The sequence below is a fragment of the Delphinus delphis genome, chromosome 3 (genome assembly GCF_949987515.2).
Source record: "Delphinus delphis chromosome 3, mDelDel1.2, whole genome shotgun sequence".
In the NCBI taxonomy this organism is placed as follows: Eukaryota; Metazoa; Chordata; class Mammalia; order Artiodactyla; family Delphinidae; genus Delphinus; species Delphinus delphis.
Window position 1 is genome coordinate 99,815,824 of NC_082685.1, and position 6,000 is coordinate 99,821,823.

At 40.1% G+C, this 6,000-nt stretch overlaps 1 long non-coding RNA gene across 1 annotated transcript in view; it reads right to left on the bottom strand.

Moving 5' to 3' along the window:
• Positions 1-4,717, bottom strand: part of LOC132422163 (uncharacterized) — a 32,218-nt gene extending 27,501 nt beyond the window's left edge. The window contains exon 1 of the long non-coding RNA XR_009518819.1: positions 4,653-4,717. This is a non-coding gene — a long non-coding RNA (uncharacterized lncRNA). The remainder of the gene's footprint in view (positions 1-4,652) is intronic.
• Between the last annotated feature and the right edge of the window lie 1,283 nt (positions 4,718-6,000).

The window sequence follows — 6,000 nt, forward strand, 5'->3', positions numbered from 1 at the left end:
TCTACATCTTCAACAGGGGAGTCCCTGTTTTGGGGTCAGGGTGGTTGCTCAAGCTTTCTTCATATCTTATCCAATGGAAAGGACAAATGGACATAGGGGGACATATGTATATTCCTTTTTAGGAGTATAACTTGGAATAAAGACTGGCTTCATTGGTGTGTGACCGGTGCAGACACACAAGCCTCACACTCAGAAGGTAGCCCCATGCTTGGGGCTTTGCAGTCACAATATTAAATTCGTCTTTAAAATTCTGAAAAATTTTATCTTTGAATTTGCATTTTGAAAGAGAAGTTCAATGGTACAATGGAACCTGTGCTAGGGGCATGGAGCCTTGGCTCACTCTTGATCCTACCTCCCTGGGATGTCTCTTCCTCTCTGAAACAAGTCTTGGCCACTCTCTGCCCAGCCTCACCCAGTGCTGCTGTCCCTGACCCCCAGCAGGGGTTTGACTATCACAGATAAAGTTATTATCAATATTTGCATACAGGTTTTTTGTGAATGTCAGTTTTCCCTTCTCTATGGAAAATATCCAAAAGTGGTATTGCTAACTCATATGGTAGGTATATGTTTAACTTCATTAGACACTGCCCATCTGTTTTCCAAGCAGCTGTACCATTTTGCATTCTCACCAGCAATGTATGAGGACTGTAGTTGTTCTACATCATCACCACACTTTATACTATCATTATTTATTTTTTAATTTTAGCCACTTCAATAGTTGTGTAGTGGTATCCCACTGTGGTTTTAATTTGAATTTTCTTATTGGATAATAAAGATGAAGGTATTTTATGCACTTACTTTCCATATTTATATCCTCTTTGGTGAAGTGTTTGTTCAAGTCTTTGTCTAATTTTTAATTGGGTCGTTTGTGCTCTTATTATCGAGTTCTAGGAATTCTTTATATTTTCTGGATATAAACTGTTTGTCAGATATATGACTTACAAATATTTTCTCACAGTCTGCAGCTTGTCTTTTCATTCTCTTGACAGTTTGGCAAAGAAAAGTTTTAAATTTAGATAAAGTCCAATTTTTCAGTTGTTTTTCTTTTATGGATCATGCTTTTGGAGCCATTTCTAAAATCTCTCGGCCTAACCCCAGGTGATAAAAATTGCTGCTATGGGGCTTCCCTGGTGGCGCAGTGGTTGAGAGTCCGCCTGCCAATGCAGGGGACACGGGTTCGTGCCCCAGTCTGGGAAGATCCCACATGCCATGGAGTGGCTGGGCCTGTGAGCCATGACCGCTGAGCCTGAGTGTCCAGAGCCTGTGCTCCGCAACGGGAGAGGCCACAACAGTGAGAGGCCCGCGTATCGCAAAAAAAAACCCCAAAAAACAAACAAAAAAAATTGCTTCTATGATTTTGTTAAAAGCTTATAGATTTATGTCTTACATTTAGATCTATGATTTATTTTGTATTAATTTTTGAGTAAAGAATGAAGTTTAGGTCTAGGTTAACATGTTTGCAAATGGATGAGCAATTGTTCCAAAAGTACTTCACAAGACCAATCTTTGTTTAATTTCTTTACACCTTTGTCAATAATCAAATGGCCAGGGACTTCCCTGGTGGTCCAGTGGTTAAGAATCTGCCTTCCAATGCAGGGGACATGGGTTCAATACCCGGTTGGGGAACTAAGATCCCACATGCCGCAGGGCAACTAAGCCCACGTGCTGCAACTTCTGAGCCCATGCCCTCGAAAGCCCGCGCACCACAACTAGAGAGAAGCCCACGAGCTGCAACGAAGAGTTTGCATGCCACAACTAAGACCCAACACTGCCAAATAAATAAAAAAATACAAAAAAAAAAAAAAGAACACACCACCCTTTAAAAGAATAAATAATCAAATGGCCATATTCATGTAGGTCTATATGTGGTTCCAGTGATTCATATGTCTGTCTCTTTGCCAATACTACACCATCTTCATAACTGTCTATAATTTCTACTGAGAAATTATTTTTTATTCAAATAAGTTTGTTTAGCAGCATTTTTTGTGGGGAGCTGGTATTATGAGAGCCCTTAGAGAAAAGAAAATTTGATTTGGTTGGGATGAGGGAATAGCTAGAGAGGGCAATCCTTTTTAGTACGTACAGAGTGTTCGTGTGGTCCTAATCTCCAAGACTGGGCCAAGGAGTACATCTAAAAGTGGGTAGATACTAAAGACTGATATTGCTCACATAAAAATGAACGTCAGTCATTTTCTGTGTAGCCTTGTGGACTTTTGCTCTATTCATGTGCATCCTGATTCCCATCAAATACTAAAGGACACAGATGCAGCTTTTTCTGTATAACCCCCTCTGTCTTAGAACTATTTGATGAAATTTCTAGCTGTCTCAGCTTCCCTGAACTCCAATTTCTAGCTTCTTAACTCAGCAAGGCCACCAGACACTCTCTGGATCTTCTGGCCATGCTCACAGTCTGCGAACTGACACCAGGCAGAAATCCTGGATGGTATTAGGGCTCACCATCTTTGTTTTCTTTTTCTCAGGGATAATGGCCTTTTACCATCATTTTCCAATGTCTGAAAATAATTGCTTAACATTGTTCCAGTTTTCTAGCTGTTTACAGTGAAAGGTGAAAGCCAACGCTTATTACTCCATCATGGTTGAAAGCAGAAGTCCATTCTTTTATGTCTAACCCTTTAGAATAATCTTGGATTAGGTGTGTGTATGATTATGTGGATATGAAATATAATTTTATAAAGATTTACATATAGATATTTGTGCGAACATAAGTTTTCACCACATGATTGGTAGGTTGTGGTAAGGGTGTGGTAACTTTCTATGGTATAATTTTGTAAAGTGGTTGTACCATTTGCATTCTCACCACCAATGGATGCAATTACCATTTGCTCCACATCCTGTGCTTGGTATCATTGGTTTTTATTTTCTATTTATTTTTCCATTCTATCAGGTATGACTTTAATTTGCATTTTGCAGGTTAATGACGTTGAGAATTTTTCATGTGCTTATTTTCCATCTGTTTATTTTCTTTGGTGATATGTCTGTTCAAATTCTTTAAACATATTTTAATTGAGATGATTGTTTCTTATTGAGTTTTGAGAATTCCTTATATATTCTGGATACAAATCCTATGCCAGATAAAAATATTTGCAAACATTTGTAAATATTTTCACATAGTCTGCGGCTCATCTTTTCATTCTTTCAACAGGTGTCTTTCAAGAACTTATGTATTTAATTTTGATGAAGTTTAACTTAGCAATTTTTTTGATGGATCATTTTGTTTGTTTATCTATGTTCTTGGCTTAATCCCCTGAGGCAAAAGAAATAAAAGGAAAAATAAACAAATGGGACTTAATTAAACTTAAAAGCTTTTGTACAACAAAATAAATCATAAACAAAATGAAAAGACAACCTACTGAATGGAAGAAAATATTTGCAAATTATACAAGTGACAAGGGGTTAACATCCAAAATATATAAACAGCTTATACAACTCAATTACAAAAAACAAAAACAAAAAAACAATCCAATCAAAAAAATGGGCAGAAGACTTGAATAGACATTTTTCCAACACAGAAATACAGATGGCCAATAGGCACATGAAAGGATCTTCAACATCTCTATTAGAGAAATGCAAAACAAAACTACAGTGAGGCATCACTTCACACCAGTCAGAATGGCCATCATTAAAAAGTCTACAAATAACAAATGTTGAAGAGTATGTGGAGAAAAGCAAACGCTTGTACACTGCTGGTGGGAATGTAAATTGGTGCAGCCACTATGGAAAACAATATGGAAGTTTCTTTAAAAACAATAAATAGGGCTTCCCTGGTGGCGCAGTGGTTGGGAGTCCGCCTGCCGATGCAGGGGACGCGGGTTCGTGCCCCAGTCAGGGAGGATCCCACATGCCGCAGAGCGGCTGGGGCCGTGAGCCATGGCCACTGAGCCTGTGCGTCTGGAGCCTGTGCTCCACAACGGGAGAGGCCACAACAGTGAGAGGCCTGCATACCGCAAAAAAATAATAATAATAATAATAAATATTATCCAGTAATTTCACTCCTGGGTACCTATCTGGAAAAAAACACTAATTTGAAAAGATATATGCACCCCAATGTTCATAGCAGCACTATTTACAATAGCCAAGACATAGAAGCAACCCAAATGCCTACCAACAGATGATTGGATAAAGAGGAGGTGGTATATATATACAATGGAATAGTATCCAGCCATGAAAAAGAATGAAATTCTGCCACTTGCAGCAATGTGGATAGACCTGGAGAATATTATACTTAGTGAAATAGGTCAGAGAAAGACAAATAATATACGATATCACTTATATGTGGAATCTAGAAAATAATACAAATGAATGTATATGCAAAACAGAAACAGACTCACAAATACAGAAAACAAACTTGTGGTTACCAAAGGAGCCAGGGATGTGTGGGGAAGTGAGAAGGGACAAATTACCGGTACAGGATTAACAGATACAAGCTACTGCATATAAAATTGATAACCACAAGGTTTTACTATATAGCATAGGAAACTATACCCATTATCTTGTAAAAACCTATAACGGAATATAATCTGCAAAAATACTGAATCACCATGCCGTATATCTGAAACTAACACAATATTGTAAAGCAACTATATCTCAATTTAAATAAGAAAAAAATAAGAAATCAATTAGTTTATATTTACCCATATAGTTACCTCTCCTAAAACTCTTCATCTTTGTGTAGATTCATAGTTCCACTTGGTATCATTTTCTTTCTTCCAGAAGGACTCTTTTTTTTTAACATTTTTTTCATTCAAACCTGAAGTCAAAATAAGATTTAAGGTGAATGCAACTCAAAGAATTCACCACTGCATACTGCTGGCCAATAAAAATATAACTCAAGGCACATAGGTAATCCTTAATATTTTAGTACCTGCATTAAAAATGTAAAAAGAAACAGATAACATTAATTTTAATAATATAATTTAGGAGCCGCGGCTGAGGGCGCGGACCCCAGAGACGGGCGCGAGCCGCGGCTGAGGGCGCTGACTCCAGAGACGGGCGCAAGCCGCGGCTGGAGGCGCGGACCCCAAGGCGGGCGGGAGACGTTGGGGCTGCTGCTGCCGCCACCAAGGGGCCTGTGCGCGAGCGCAGGTCGCTCTCCACTCCCCTCTTCCGCGGAGCCTGTGCAGCCCGCCACTGCCGGGTTCCCGGGATCCGGAGACGACTTCCCCGGGAGAGCGCGCGGCGGGCCTCGGGCTGGTGCAGAGTCACGCCGGACTTTGCCGCCGCAGGCCCGCCCCGCATTCCGTGCCCCTCCCTCCCCGCCGCCGGCCTCCGTACGCCAGAACCCCCGAATCAGCGGCTCCTTTAACCCCGTCCTGTCTGAGCAAAAAACAGACGCCCTCCAGCGACCTACACGCAGAGGCAGGGCCAAATCCAAAGCTGAGCCCCTGGGAGCTGTGAGAACAAAGAAGAGAAAGGGAAATCTCTCCCAGCAGCCTCAGAAGCAGCGGATTAAAGCTCCACAATCAACTTGATGTACCCTGCATCTGTGGAATACATGAATAGACAGCCAATCATCCCAAATTAAGGAGGTGGACTTTGGGAGCAAGATCTATGATTTTTCTCCCTATTCCTCTTTTTGTGAATGTGTATGTGTATGCTTCTGTGTGAGATCTTGTCTGTATAGTCTTGCTTCCACCATTTGTCCTAGGTTCTATCCGTCCATGGTTTTTTCTTAAAATTTTTTTTCTTAATAATCAATTTTAATTTTAAGAACGTTATTATACTTTACCTTCGTCCTTTCTTTCTTTCTTTCTTTCTTTCCTTCCTTCCTTCCCTCCTTTAGACAACGAATCATCCCAAATTGAGGAGGTGGTCTCTGACAGCAAGATTTATGATTTTTCCCCCTTTACCTCTTTTTGGGAGGGTGTATGTGTACGCTTCTGTGTAAGACTTTGTCTGTATAGCTTTGCTTCCAACATTTGTCCTAAGGTTCTATCCGTCCCTTTTTTTTTTTTCTAATTAAGAATTTTTTAATTCAATAAC